Source organism: Myzus persicae, unplaced genomic scaffold, assembly GCF_001856785.1.
Source record: "Myzus persicae strain clone G006 unplaced genomic scaffold, MPER_G0061.0, whole genome shotgun sequence".
Classification (NCBI taxonomy): Eukaryota; Metazoa; Arthropoda; class Insecta; order Hemiptera; family Aphididae; genus Myzus; species Myzus persicae.
The window spans coordinates 100,590-115,874 of record NW_019103315.1 but is presented as its reverse complement, the minus strand read 5'-3'; the positions used below and the strand labels follow the sequence as shown (position 1 = coordinate 115,874).

Genomic DNA, 15,285 nt, shown 5'->3' with positions numbered 1-15,285 from the left:
TGGGGTACTAGTTGTTTTTTTTTTAATTTATACGTCAAAACAATTTTTTTTATTAATATTTATACTTTAATGGACTAATTTAATAACCAAAATATACCAATGCCATTAAAACCATAAAAAAATCTTTATCGACATATCCTATACCAACCGATAAATAGTTTACTGCATAACCATGTTTATTAGCTTCACAGTACAATATATTTTATAGTGGAGTAAATATATAGCTTTATATATTTTTAAATGCATAGGTAGGTCGTACCTACATATTATTTTTATGAGAATAAAACATAAATTAACGAACTATTATAAAATTGACATAAACGAGGCGTGGTTTATGGCTTTGTGCAGACTTAACATCTAAATTCGTTATATTATTGTATTCGAATTTCGAGAAACGCTGAACAATTATTTTCCGGTAGAAAACACAATATTTTAACAAACTATATTATTAACACCGAATGGTACATCAACAAACATGACCTATGATATAACAGACGTATTGCTGATGAATTTAAAGTCGATTTAATATGGAGCGTATTATAAAACTCGTGCAAGACAAAACGATTGTTGAAAAATATAAACTGTTTGTTATTTTGCTACTAATCATAAGTTATAAATTATAATTATATTATAATGTACGTCATTCGCCACGATAATATCGCAACCGTATCGTAGTGTGCGGGTAGGGTGACAGCAGGTAACCCGTGTTTTTGGTGTCGGTTAAACAAAACGGTTACAAACGGTTACAAAACCAGCAAAATAGTTGTTATTCAACGAACAGCCAAATATAAGGGACCCGGGCAGAACGTACGCCACGGCGCCGGAGAAACGTATTTCCACGCCGTGCTCATTACGGACGTAAGTTATGACGTATTGCGGTTCGTTTACCTCCACCCTGTATAACCAGAGATTTATAACGGTACGCGTACCGTGGGCAGGTACCCCGAGAAAGGGCATGTCTGGGGGAGGGGGCTCCGCCAACATTATAATGTACATCGTGGATAAAATGTAACGACCCGAATGACCGTATCTTCTTAAGCCTCACATACGTATATGTATACATATGTATGTATAGTGTACATTTTTTTTCCGATGTTTCACGCCAACGATTTTTAGTGTCTTTATATACACCTACTCGTTATTCCATCACGTAGACCTTTTGCACGAGATAGTTTTAGAATTGAAAATGTTGTGTGTAGTGTAGTAGTTGTATTAGCTGGTATATAGGTACACGCGGTACGTTTATATATACGTATATACATAGCTATATTGACTCGACTTATATTATGGTCTGCTGGTTTTTGTATAAATTATTTAAATGTTTTTTTTTTCAAACGTGTATATGACACCAAACGTGTATAAAAAATACATTAACTTGAATACAGAAAAATTGACAAGTTATGAAAATATCTTTTTACCACTGTACAAAGGTATATATTATATATATATATATAATATACCTACCATATGCAAATCGTATATTATATGTGGGTTAGAACTATCGACCGGAAAACAAATGGGTGGTATATAAGCTCTCAAAGGCCATTTCAAAAACCATTGTTAAACACATCAATAGGTTAGATTAGGTTATATTATATGGATGCACAATTTACTACAATAATATTAAAATTAATAAAATAAAGTACGGGCAAAAATCCCTTTCAACTGCAAACAATAATTAATCTGTGTGATATGACTATGGTCTCAATCTGAGTGGAATATGGAAACGCTCAGCAACATAAACTATACTCGAAATCTAGTGTAACATAAGATATAACTATTTATGGCACAACGCAAATATTACAAGAAAAATATCCATAATATTTGTAAAATATTAGAATTACAATTGATATAGGTGCATGAAGAATGAAGATGTTACGCGGAGCCTTGAATCTTAATTGATTTTAATATGAAGTATGTTGTTACTTTTTTTAAATTGTTATATTTGTCATTGTCTATATAAATGCCTCTATCTTCAACTATGAGGGCGATTTCTGGTGATAAAAATTTAAATCAAGTTGGTACTTTGGAAATCAATTTTCACCATTTTACTGTACAGTCGATACTGATTTATAAGCATTAAATTATAAGGAAAATACAATATAACATGTGGAGTGTTTGTAAATATTAATTCAACTTATTCCACATTACTAATGAAAAAAAAAATTAAATATAGTGTATTTGTGTTATACACAAATTATAAAATATCTTTAGAAATATCAGGTGACACACTATCACCACTCAGAATCGTTTTTCATTGAATAAATTTTTTACACATTCATTACAGTGACCTATTCAATGACGAGGTACTCTCGTAACTTACAATAGCAGAGCGACTTTCCCGGTTTTTTAGTACCATATTATATTATTCTGGTTTTTTTATTCTATAATAAAATATAACGTAACCTATGTAATTATATTTTATGACCATACAGTATATAATTCAAAACTTATATATATATATATGAAGCGCACGTGTTATCGTTGTCTATTAGGTTGCAACTTGTATAGGTTTAACTGTCATATTGAAACGCTGAACTCAAACCATCACTTTCCTAATTGGAAACTGCTGCATCAGTCTAATACTAATAATAATATTATATTATACTTTATTTACCTATTGGATTTTTGACCTTTTCTATTTTATTGACATTTTAGATCCTAGTGGAGCTATATTGGGCTTCCGAAGATGAGTTTCCTTTTATGATTGTTGTTACAACAAACATTTTAAGCAATGTTTTCGTATTTCAATGCTTTTATATTTATAGTTGATTGGATATTGTTCCATGTCAAATATAAAAATAAAAGGCTAGTAAACAAAAGTGCATAAAAACTATTAAACTAATGTTGACACAGTTTTACACGAATTGCAATATCGATGAAAATATTATACCTAATGCATAACTCACTTGTAGATCGTAATCATTACACTCGCACGCATTTGGATAAGCTGCAGATATGAACAAATTTCAAACGAATAAATATTTTACAATACCTAAACTTATGTTGGCAGTATGGATCTCAAATAACTGGTTTACAATAATCATTGGTGTCGAACATTACGAATAAGACTTAAGGATTTAGTAGATGGTTGCACCAGCCGAATGTCGTACAAAACATACATGAACCTTCTAGAATAATAAAAAAGGTAAATTAATAAAATGCTATAAAAAATATAATTATAAAGTTGTAAAATTGTAGAAAAAAAAATGTATACAAATTAATAAAATTTGAAAAGTTGGCATATAACTTCTTTAAATTCTATGAATCACGTCTTTTTTCTCTTTTCTGTACCTGCATCACATGTTGTGGTTCTATTGTTAACATATTGTGTAGTAAAAATATTCAAACTTATAAAATATGCATGAAAATTATTCAGAACAATCAGGAGTCAGTACCAACGCATGAAATACTTTATCCGCAACCTGGGTCCTGATTTGTATGAATCATTTATAAAGTATACCTAGTTAGGTATCAAATTTTAATAGCAAATTGCTATTTATAATTCGTATTGCTGTACAACGAAGGGTGGACGTTTTCAGAAATATTATTTAAGTACAAATAACAACTGTATATCCTATTATCCACTAATATATAATATATTCTCGCAGTCGCCTGTTCCTCGCATTAAATAAATATAAACAGTAAAACAAACACTACGTAAAAATCAACATGTCATGAATATAAACAGAAAATTATTATACATGTATATATTAGTTTTATGCAACCTTGCATTTTAGATTTTGAGTGGTACAAAGATTAATGTATTGGTTTTATAACTGAATGTTTCTATTTCAAGTATGTCTACCTGAGAGTTCAACAAAAATAATTAGTATAAAATAGAAAAGATGCCTAGAGAGGTACTTTAAAACTTTTATAATATTCCTCATTAATATATTTGGGTACAAATGAGTACTTATAATATTAGAATATAACTAATTTATATATTATATATAAATATATATTCATTTATTCATTTTTTTCTAGCATTTAGTTAAAATTAAGGTATAACTCATTATTAACAGCATTTTCAAAACTTAATTATATAAAAAATTATTTTAGTTTTTCAGTCACACAGTTACTTTATTATTTAAACGTTCTAAGTTAATTCAGTATATGCTGTTTGTGATTAAACACTTGTATTTTCTTCTTATGTAGGCACTTATAATTTATAAATAATTTTATATTTACTACCTAGATTACTAGGATCCTATATATAATAAATTGTACTTCAGTACCAACTACTAACTGCAGTATGGCAATAAATAAGTAAACATCTGAATTGATAATAATTGACACATAATTTTATTCATCAAATATTTAATAATCACTCAACAGTGGTCAGTGACACAGTCAGAAATAATGTGCGATAACTTCCCTTCTTTAAATATTCATTACATCTTGTATAGACTTCTTTTTAAAGGTTTGTTTACTTTAACCATGTAAAATGTATAAAAATAAACTATATATATATTTTTTTTTTTTTTAGTTAAGTCAACCGGCAAGCACGAATAAGATTTTCTGTAAAATAAAATACATTTATTTAATTCAAGTCCATATTTTACTTAATTTTTTTTGAGAAAATTTAGATTTGTTGGTCATTGTTGCTTTACAAACACTAGACTCAGATTTATGTATGGTATATAATATATATTTTTATGTGTAAAAATGATTGTGTATTTATCAATACTCATTATTCTCGGAAACTACTAAAGCTTAAAACAAATAATTGAAAGTTCTGTTATTGTTCCCATATATTTTTGTGAGAGTCCACAAAAAAAAAAAATACTAATTACGGAAAATGTATTGTTCACCTGTTTAGCAAGTATATTATACGAATATATCATAATCTTAGATATTATGTAATTGGTTCAATTCACAAGATATAATAAGAAATTGATGAATGAATATGCATGGATAAAATGAAACTGCTAAAAATGCATTATAAATGTAAAATTATTTCACTACCGTAAGCCACCGTACCGTTTCCCGTTTAATTATTTCTATGGTAGTAATTTTGAAAGAGAATAACTATGAACTGAACTTCAGTTAAAATAGTTTGAGGATGAATGATACACCTAACCTAACCTAACCGCGTTTTAACCATTTTTGGGGTTCCGTTAGCTCATCCGAAATTTGGTATCGCTGTGGCTTCTCTCGTTGCATATCGTGCAAATTGTGTGAGTACATTTTTTTCCTAAAAGGTAACTAAATTCCATACGGTTTCTTTAGGACCCAGTGTATCAAAATCAAAATTAATTTAAATATTTCTGGCTGAGTTGAATTTAATTTCATTGATATTTTCCGTAATACGTCATATTATTTTAAGCATTCAAAGTAAAATTGTGTACTCTTTTTCTGTAATTAATAGTTAATTTAGATATGCTATACACAATTTTGTTTCCAAAATGTGTTATCATACTCGTTTGTATTGCAAAAACTGTTTCTGTCTGAAATTTAGTTGTACACATTCTGTGTTATTTGATAAATTACTGATTCATTAAAGTATCCCAATTTTGTAGGTACATATTGATACTATATTATATTCTATAATTTTAATCAAACATAACAAATTTAAGCTAACTGTCAAACACTATCGTCGTTCCTCTGAGATAAATTTAGAAACATTTCATAGTAATTGTAGCACACATCATGTCTTCAATGATGAATAGATCAAGAGTCTATTTGTCTATTGGATTAAATAGTAGTGTCTATTTAAAATTAAACTCAAGGTTCAGACGTTCCAAAAAGAGAACAAAATAAATAGTAAATCCAACTTAAATGATAACTACTAACATTTGATTTAAAATAAATACCAGACAAAAATAAAATAAAAATAATAGAATTCAGTGGACTTCTCTACTAAAGAGAGTAACGACACCTTTTGTTTATCGAGTCCCATAGATTTGTAGAAGGATTTACCGAATTCTCGCATTGTGATATTTTATGAATAAAATAAGCAAACAAAAACTTTCTTCTATTTCCATCTATTGCTATTTATTTTTCGGAATTGAAAAAAAAATTTGGTGCATCTAGTTGCAGACAATCGAATTATGGGACGAGAAATCTCAGACTCGAAGACATAGAGACCTGAGATAACACAAATAATATTGTAGCAATATGTCTTCAAAAAAATGAGATACCGTTTCACAATTGAAATAATATACAGAGTAGAATGTACATAGTGATTCGCTGAGAATAATCACAACATTATTCCTCCATTAATGTATTCATTTGAATTCTGATTTTCGGGATTTTCAAGTATACCTATTTTGATTTATAATACTGTTTAAGGACATAGGGCTATCATGGGGCGATGAAAAGTTATTTTGTTCAAATGAAAAATATAATATTTACTTTAATATTATAAAGCAGCCGAAAAAAAAATTTTATTTAAATGAAAGTAAATTATAAGACTAAGGTTAATGTTTAAAATAGTTGTCACCAAATGGCGGGCCTCGGAAAAAAAAAATTGTTCCCTCAGGCAAAAAAAAATGTAAAAGCCGATAATATTATACGTTTCTTATTATATAGTGTTGTGGTTCATTATTTTGTTCATTGGTTTTTACCGAAGTCAACAATTTTCAGATTCTTAATTAGGCTATTTAAAAATATTAATTGATAATCCCTGTCTTATAGTTATGGGTTTATCATTATTTGAAAATTATAAAAATTATAAATTAATTATTACATATTACTATATAAGCATTTTTAATTTTTTTAAATTTATCGAAGTACTGTAAAAAGTATGTACATTATACGAGTACCTACCTAACGTTCGAAAATGTTCAGAATAGTGTTGATAATAAATTATAAAACTGTTTTAAAATCCGATAAATATTATTCATTTATAAGAAATATTTGTTTTATTGAAATCAACAATGGCTAATTTTAAACTATTGTATACCTACATCTTAGTCGCTTATATGCCTTATTAACCTCTCAATGAATGTTTTGAACCAAACAAACGCTTTCAAGTACCTTCAATATTAATTTTAATTGTTTGAAAACTGTTAAGAACTAAGATGGATGAGTTGAAAATAAAGATAAAAACGACTAAATTCATTTTTAAAGTTTATGATGCGTTTAAAGGAAATTAAATCGGAACAAAAGACAGTTCAAGCTAAAATACACTGATTCAAAATATTCCCATGGTGCCCGGTGCTCCAGATTATACAAACTTGATACAAATTTTAAAGAGGTTTTACAGCTCATTGGAGATGTAAGGTATACTTTTGGGCAAAAAGACGGGTTCGTTCAACATTAATGAAATCAATACTATAAAATTCGAATATAAATGTAGAGTAAGCATAGAATTATTTTAAACAGATGGTTATTTTGTATTATTTTAATAAACATTTAAAATTATGTACTGCACCGTCACGTTTTATTGTTCGCTTATAATAGAAAAGTTTAAATCATTTTGATTCTAATATTCATTGAGAGAGAATGAGTTTGTAATATTGTAAACATCTTTAAATTAAATAATTCAAGTAAATGTCAAAAGAAATAAATTTACATTGAAAAAAAGTTGTATAAAATTGTGAATAATATTATAATAGTCAATTGGGTTTGTCAATTAAAGATTAATATGACGAGCAAATTAGTGTTACATATTTGAGAGCTCGGAATTACAGTGAGTGCAGACACAGAAATGTTATATTAAAACAGGTGAAAAATTATGAAGAATAATTAACATACTTACCGACTGTTCTGCTTCTAAAGGCTGAAGTATTCAATCATGTAGTACTATACACTGTAAACGTAATATAACTTATTTCGGTAACACATAAAATATGGGTATGTTACTTGAAAAAACCACCCATACTCAAATTAAAAGAACGTTTTTTTTTTAAATAACAAAATGTATTTGTTATAATATGTATTTAGTTCAATATAAAAAATCATTAAAATGGAAATGGGACAAATGAAAAGTTACTTGATTTTAAAAATTAGTTATAACTAGATTATGTGATCACCATATGTTATAACGAATGAAATTTACTCTTTATATAACTCAATTATATTTGACTGTATGTTAGTTAGAAAAAAATTTTTTTAAAATTCATTTCATACATTAAAGCGAGGGGGGTAGGTAGCTACTTCATTGTATAGCGGGTGTTGAGTGTACCTTGTCATTGAGTAAGTCACTGCAATGAATGTGTTAAATTTGAATGCAATTGTAACCTATCTAACAAAAAACGATTAATTGTATGATATATTTTTTGCTATTATAGTAATAGTTTTAATGCAAATTATAAAAAACTATACAAATTGAACATATACATTTTCAACCACAAAATAATTTACAAATTTCCGTGAATTTCAAGAATTTAGGCAAAATTTGAACTTTAAATACTTATAAAAAGTATTGTTGGGTAACCCTAACTTTGGTTATGTATTATTAATATTATTAAACATCTATAATACATAACAACTTATGAGGAAAGTATTGTATTTTTACATTTTCAATTTTTATGATCGAGCAAAAATGATTTTATTGACATTTAAAGAAAAGAACCGACATATTTTCAAAACTATACCGTGCACAGAAAATATTGGTATAAATATTAAATGAAAAAATCAAGTGTCTACGATTATTTGTTTTCAAGTTACAACAAAATAAGAAAATCAATTTTGTCAAGTACTGGTTGGCGTGAAAATGTCCGTTTCTTGTAATTTGTTTTTTTAGAATTATTAAGAAAAGTTATGAGCATTTTTTTCTTTTAAACCCCCCGGGTACCTACTAGATTCACTTTTTTACCAGAAAATATTTCGAAGTTGAAAATCTAAGCACTTTTACTACTATAAAGAGTGTCACCACTCGCCAGACACAAAACAAAATAAACATACACATTATTGTAAAACCAATACAGTTGTCGCTCCGATCAGAATCTATAATAAATGATAAACTAATTACATTACTGAAATTAATTTAAATTAATTTTCATTGATACACAAACAATTTTCACAATTACCAGGAATCTTCCACACGCATATTTTAAATTATTAGAATGTATTCGTTTCCACAAACAACAATACAACTCCAGAACATGCTCCACTTTTCATATTAAAACTCAGCGAACTAATTATGGCCAAAATAATTCCCCTGAGAGATTGTTGAAGCTGGGAAATGAGTCTGGCTTGTACTTTTTCTATTATTAATATCGTATTCATGATGTTGTCATTAAATTAGTTATTCATTTAAGTTATTAGTTTATGAGTAACTAATTTAAGTTAGGTTCAATTATTTAGCATTACTTCTATATTTATATCCAAAAAATATTATTCATACATTACTTATGTTTTCATTATTAGACACTGTACTTGAGCCACACAGTGTTTATCTTAGTAAATAAATAATTACTCTTCATGGATGTTTCAACTGTCAAGCATTTATTTTCTAACTGTGTGACTAAATAATTTAGTATGATGGGAAATTTTTTTTATTTTTATCACTACCATTTTCATTTTATTTAACACAATAATCGTGTCGAATAGTAAATTATTTGTAGCTTCCAGTTAGTTGTCTTAATTTGAATAAAGATTTTGTCAAAAAACATCTTGAATTGACGAAACAGTCTGATATATTATAGGCTGGTCTGAGGTAGGTTATCAACGAAATTGAGTATATATAGGTAGTTTAAAAAAATATATCACTATTTATTAAAAATTAACATTTTCACAATTAATTATTTATTCATTTGTGTATAAATTTGTAATAAATATATAAATGAACATAACGCCATGTTTACTTAAATAATAAATGGTATATTGACAATATGTATTTAATTGCATTTAAAATTGTACGATATTAATAATTAAAAAGTTATTATGATTGAATTTACATACAAAATTTATGATACATACATCATATAATATTATATTTCTATGTATACAAAACACGATCAAAAATACAGAGCTAATATGATTGATAATAATATGTCCCTACCTTATATTATTAATATTCCTAATGTACTCATTGAAACCTTTTAAAATTATTTCTGGCAAAGGTTCAGAGATGTATTCAGTAAAAATGTTGTTATTTAATTTAAAATGAACCCATATAAAGCATGCATGGCACAGTTCGTCATGTGTTATAAACTAAATTATTATAAATGTACTTCTAAAGTGTGTTTAAAATTAATTTAAAATTTGTTTTATTAGTTCAATAATTATTTGAGGATGGCAATATATTCGTATTTATATACATTCCGACAGAACAAGTCAATTTAAGTAAAATATTCTGAAAAATTAAATTTATCAGTTGTAGTACATTGATCGTGTCACTCAAGTAGAAAGGAATAAGCTTAGACATATCTCGTTAGAATATAGTTTATGCGAGTACCTACTACCTCCCGATATGTTTGAATACAATTTACATCAAGGAAAACAGTCAATTTTTATTACAGTATTTTATATGATATTATGGAGTAGTATATTAGCTTGCTTTGAATATAAAGAATAATGATAGAAAAAGTCTAAAATGTTTTAACTTTTACTAAGTGATGGAATAAAAATTCCATAGTTTTACAATATGTTTTTATTTTATTCAGTAAACACTTTCACGATGCTTTTATGCGTTCAACTTTTTAAAGTATCTTAAAAGGCCCAGGGTTTCGTTCAGTTGATACTTTGGATAAGTAGGTGTATCGGAACGCGGGCAAAAAAGTATAAGTGCAAAAAGTATTTTAGCTTGAGGCATTGGAGTTATATTAAATTATTTTTCTTAAGCTCTTTTTGATTTTGAATAGTATAACAGTTAAACAACAATTACCTATACTTATAAACAATAACGTACTAGGCAGTAGGTAGTTATACTATTGTAATATAAGCAATCTAAATAATTGTTGCGGGTTTTTGTAGTTTCTTACTTATATTATAAACATTTAAAAAAATTGTTTTTAATAGAATTTATTTACGGAACACACCGTCGTAAGTTTCTATAAATATATGTCCAAAAGTACATTTAAATTTAAGGATAGTAGTTATAATGTGATTTTAAATAATTCCCTAGCTGTCTAGTAGTAAAGTGATCGTTGACAACTTTTCAATGTGCGATGGATTATTTAATACTGACTAGTATTAATAGATTATTATGATATTAAAGCATTTTCCTAAACATTATAATTTATAATATGGTGCCTACGATATAATTAATTTGTTGTTGATAGTGATAATATTGTGTTTGGAGATTAAATTAAATGATAGAAGTGCACAACCAGAATCCGTCGCGTAAAATAATGCATAAACATTATACTGACTGCCAAACGTCAGGAGAGGGGCCTTTAAGATAATTAATACTATTATCATGATAATATAATATATTATCACGACTAGACTACGTTCTGGGTCTAAACAGTAAGTTTAACCACGACACAGCAAAAGGTATATAGCCAACTCTCGAGCGCCATTTCGCTTTACGTTTCAAAATAGACTTTAACACACGCATTAAACGTAGATGTATACTAGTCGAACTGACACCTCCAAAATATTAAAAACATGTATAAGAATCCGAGTACGGCAAAAAAAAATAATCATTTTCTATGAAAACAGAAGATTTGAAAGTCGTTTTTTTTTACATTGTAGTTATGCATAACGTAATATATTATACCATGTATCATGATGTGATATACGCAGTACGTACGTACATTAAAGTTACTTGCACATGCGAGATTATAATCAAACTGTGTCCTTAGAAACTTTTACTACGGTAACATGTAGGTATATAGGAAGGTACGTCGAGTTATATGGTTGAATATTTTATTTTCCATGTTCAGCACACCGAATTTATCGATTCGGTCAAATATGTTTGTGTGCTTACAGTGGGTATAGGTGCCTTAGTTGCTGTTGTTTACAGTATTAAACATTTTTAACTATACTCAAACTTTATAAAAATGTTCTAGTTATACAAATATGGGTAACGGGCTGCAAGACACTTTTGTATAAATAAATAGAAAAAGATGGGATTTGGTATTTGGTCGGTGAACCTGCACTTTATTTGCAATATTCTTGCAAATAAGACGTTTTGAATTGGAAATAATACAATGCGTATATGACGGTCAGTGTATACTGATATAGGTATTTCTACTGTATCGGTTTGTTTTATTGAGGCTAAAGATGGCTAATGTCGGCGTGTGCACTGTGCCAGGCACTATTTTTGCCGTCGTCCAGCATGCTAAGTAGATGGAAAACAAAGTCCATAATATCATGTTTAGTGGAATGAAAACCGTTCACATTTCGTATTTTAAGAACAGTGCGAAGCCGCCCGATACGTTTATGAAATACTAATACATTTACCGGACTATTGCAAACACGGTAGGCATTTATTAGATTTAAAATAAGTATAACGAATCCATCGAAGCACTTTAAAACTTTGTGCGTTGAGACATTTATTTGTAAGTAGAAAATAGTTCGGATGTTTTGTAATTTTAATTCGAATCAAATAATAATGATAACATATACAACATATATTTATCCTACTTATAATAATCCATTAAACACAGCATCATAATATTTATTTTAATAATTTAATGTTATAAGTTGTAACTTCATAATGTAATAATGTAAAATATTAAACAACCAAATAAGTAAATATTAATATATTATAGAATTATTAATAATACTTGAATATAGGTATATTAAATAATATAATATTAACTACGCGCTTTCGATACATTATATGCTTTCATGAATTCTATTGTTGGTATTATTTAGTTTTATTTAGATATTTAGACAATAAATTGATACAATTACTAATAGGATTTAATGCCTCAAAAAAAGACTCTGTTGACTATTGTCATAAGGAATAAAATCATTATGTGAACTAAAACTAATATCAATACAATGTTGTAGCATATAAACGAAAACATTTTACATTTGGTTACATAATTGAAATTAAAAAACTTGACTATTATTGGAACACGTTGGTGGCTTGGTTCGTTCATAATAAAAAAAAAAATTCATTGAAATTAACTTCTCATATAGTGTCTTGTGTTGTGTACAACCTTCTTTTCAATTTATTGAGAACCACCATTTTAACTATACATTGTTAAGCAAATATTTATTTTTAAATTGTATTGATGTATATATTGGTATTTAAATTCAAATGAGTAGTACCTACCTTGAGTTATTCAACTTTAAATACTAAGTTATAATAATAATAGGTTTGAAAGGTAAGGGGATTATGACGATATGAAAATCATATTAATTGAAATTAATCTACTAACCTTTTTATAGTAGGTACATACTTAAAAAATTAAAAAATTATTTTCAGTACTTAAAGATTAATAACTCAGTAACTCTTCGTTCAGATTTTGAATTGAAATTTTCAAAAGACTTTCTACTTAAATATCTGCAGTACAAAAAGTTAGTTTTAATTTTAAAAAAATGTTCCTAACCACAACAAAACACTTAACATGGTACAAAAGATCTTAATTTTAGAAAATATGGTCCAGTATTTCAATAATTCAAAAAACTCGGTATTTAAAAAAACAAAAGTTTAAAAATATAATTAGGGGATGACCATGCTTGGTGAATGACAATGTATGCGAATGCAATGTGAGTCAATTAAATTAGATCCTTCCAATTTGTGTATCCATCTACTATTTTAATACATAATTGTATGTAGTTATTTTTTTGTCGAGTTTACGGATTAATATATTATTGTTATGATTATTATACCGATAAATATTCTATCCGTTTAACTTTTTTAATTATTTTGCTTATTTAACCTATAACATGATAATTAATAATCCGTTACACAATTGTTGTTGTAGCATCACACGTGTGGTTTTAAGAATATTTATTTAATTTCATAAATCTGTTGTCATCATACAGCCGTTACGTAGAAAATACATTATAATTTTTGTAGTATTATATAGAAGCACATATCGTTTGGACAAATAATAATTATTAAATACACTTCCAAACCCTACAGGCACGTAGCCAGCAAATTTTTTGACCAGCCCATTTCATTATTTGTTCACTGATTTGTAAGGGGCTAAAAATATATTACCTACTACAAATATAATCATTTTATATTATTATTATATCCTATACAGTTTTACGTATTCATAAAATATAAATATCCCGAAGAAGCTTAGCTTCCACTAATACCATTTGCGACTTAGTATTTGTGTGAAGCAAAGTTTTTAGCACTCAGCAGTAGCAGTATATGGATGGAAATTTTGAAACTATATCGAAACGAATATTTTCCAAACTCAACGTGGTAAAAAATGCGTGTAGCAGTTATAAGGTATTGCTCTCTAATTTTGAGATGTCAGTAAACGAAAAACTCAAGCCCATTGTTCGCCTCAATTATTTTGTAAAATAAATATGTAAATTAAAACTGTTTCTGTTTTTGATAAAAACACCAAATCATTTTTAAGTTTTAACCTTTTTTATTTTATATTATTCATCTGAGGCGTGATAACAATTATCTATTTTAATGGATACTTAAATAAAAAAGATTGGGTACCATTACAACAAGGCATATTAGTATATTACGAATCATAATTTAAAAAAAAAATAACAATTAATGTACTTATATAATGCATCGATTAAACATATGCATATTCACCTATAATCTATTTAATAACAATATTTATTATCATCAATATTTAAAAATGTAATTGTATGCATAATAAGACAAATAAACATATTATACATTATACAATTATATATTTATATCACAGATAACTGATGTGACAAGATGTACTTTATAATTACCTTGCCAGATGAAGGCGAACATTTATTTTTAAATTGTCTTCTCTCTTTGACCCTAAATATAAGCATAGTGCTACTTTTTTTGTATAATAACCGTAATAAAAATAATAACCAACTCGTTTTAAAATTAAAGCCTGATACTTAACATAAAATTATGGGAATAATGAATATAAACGTATGTAAAATAATTACAAAAATACATGGTAAAATGGTTAGTGATATTGTAACCTATGAAGTAGTCCCATGCACACCGTGTACTAGATATAAGTACTTTTTTTTGACAAAGTATGAATAATTTGTCAATTATAGTCTGCGATACAGAAATTCTGTTTGTAAATAATAATCAAACACTGTACATCACAAGTCACTGTGTGCCATTCACTGGACGGTGGACCAAATCCTACCAAACACATTTACAAAAATATTGTGTACTTCAATAAGTTCAATAAATATTAAATACAGTGGAACTATGTGAACTATTTATGAATAATGTAATAATAATAATAATAATAATAATAATAATATAATGTATACTAATACGTCATTCAAACAATCATT

At 27.3% G+C, this 15,285-nt stretch overlaps 1 protein-coding gene across 3 annotated transcripts in view; it reads right to left on the bottom strand.

The window, feature by feature from the left end:
* The window catches only part of LOC111034234, a 289,529-nt gene that overhangs the window by 198,678 nt on the left and 75,566 nt on the right, over positions 1-15,285 (bottom strand). The gene's annotated exons all lie outside the window — the stretch shown is intronic.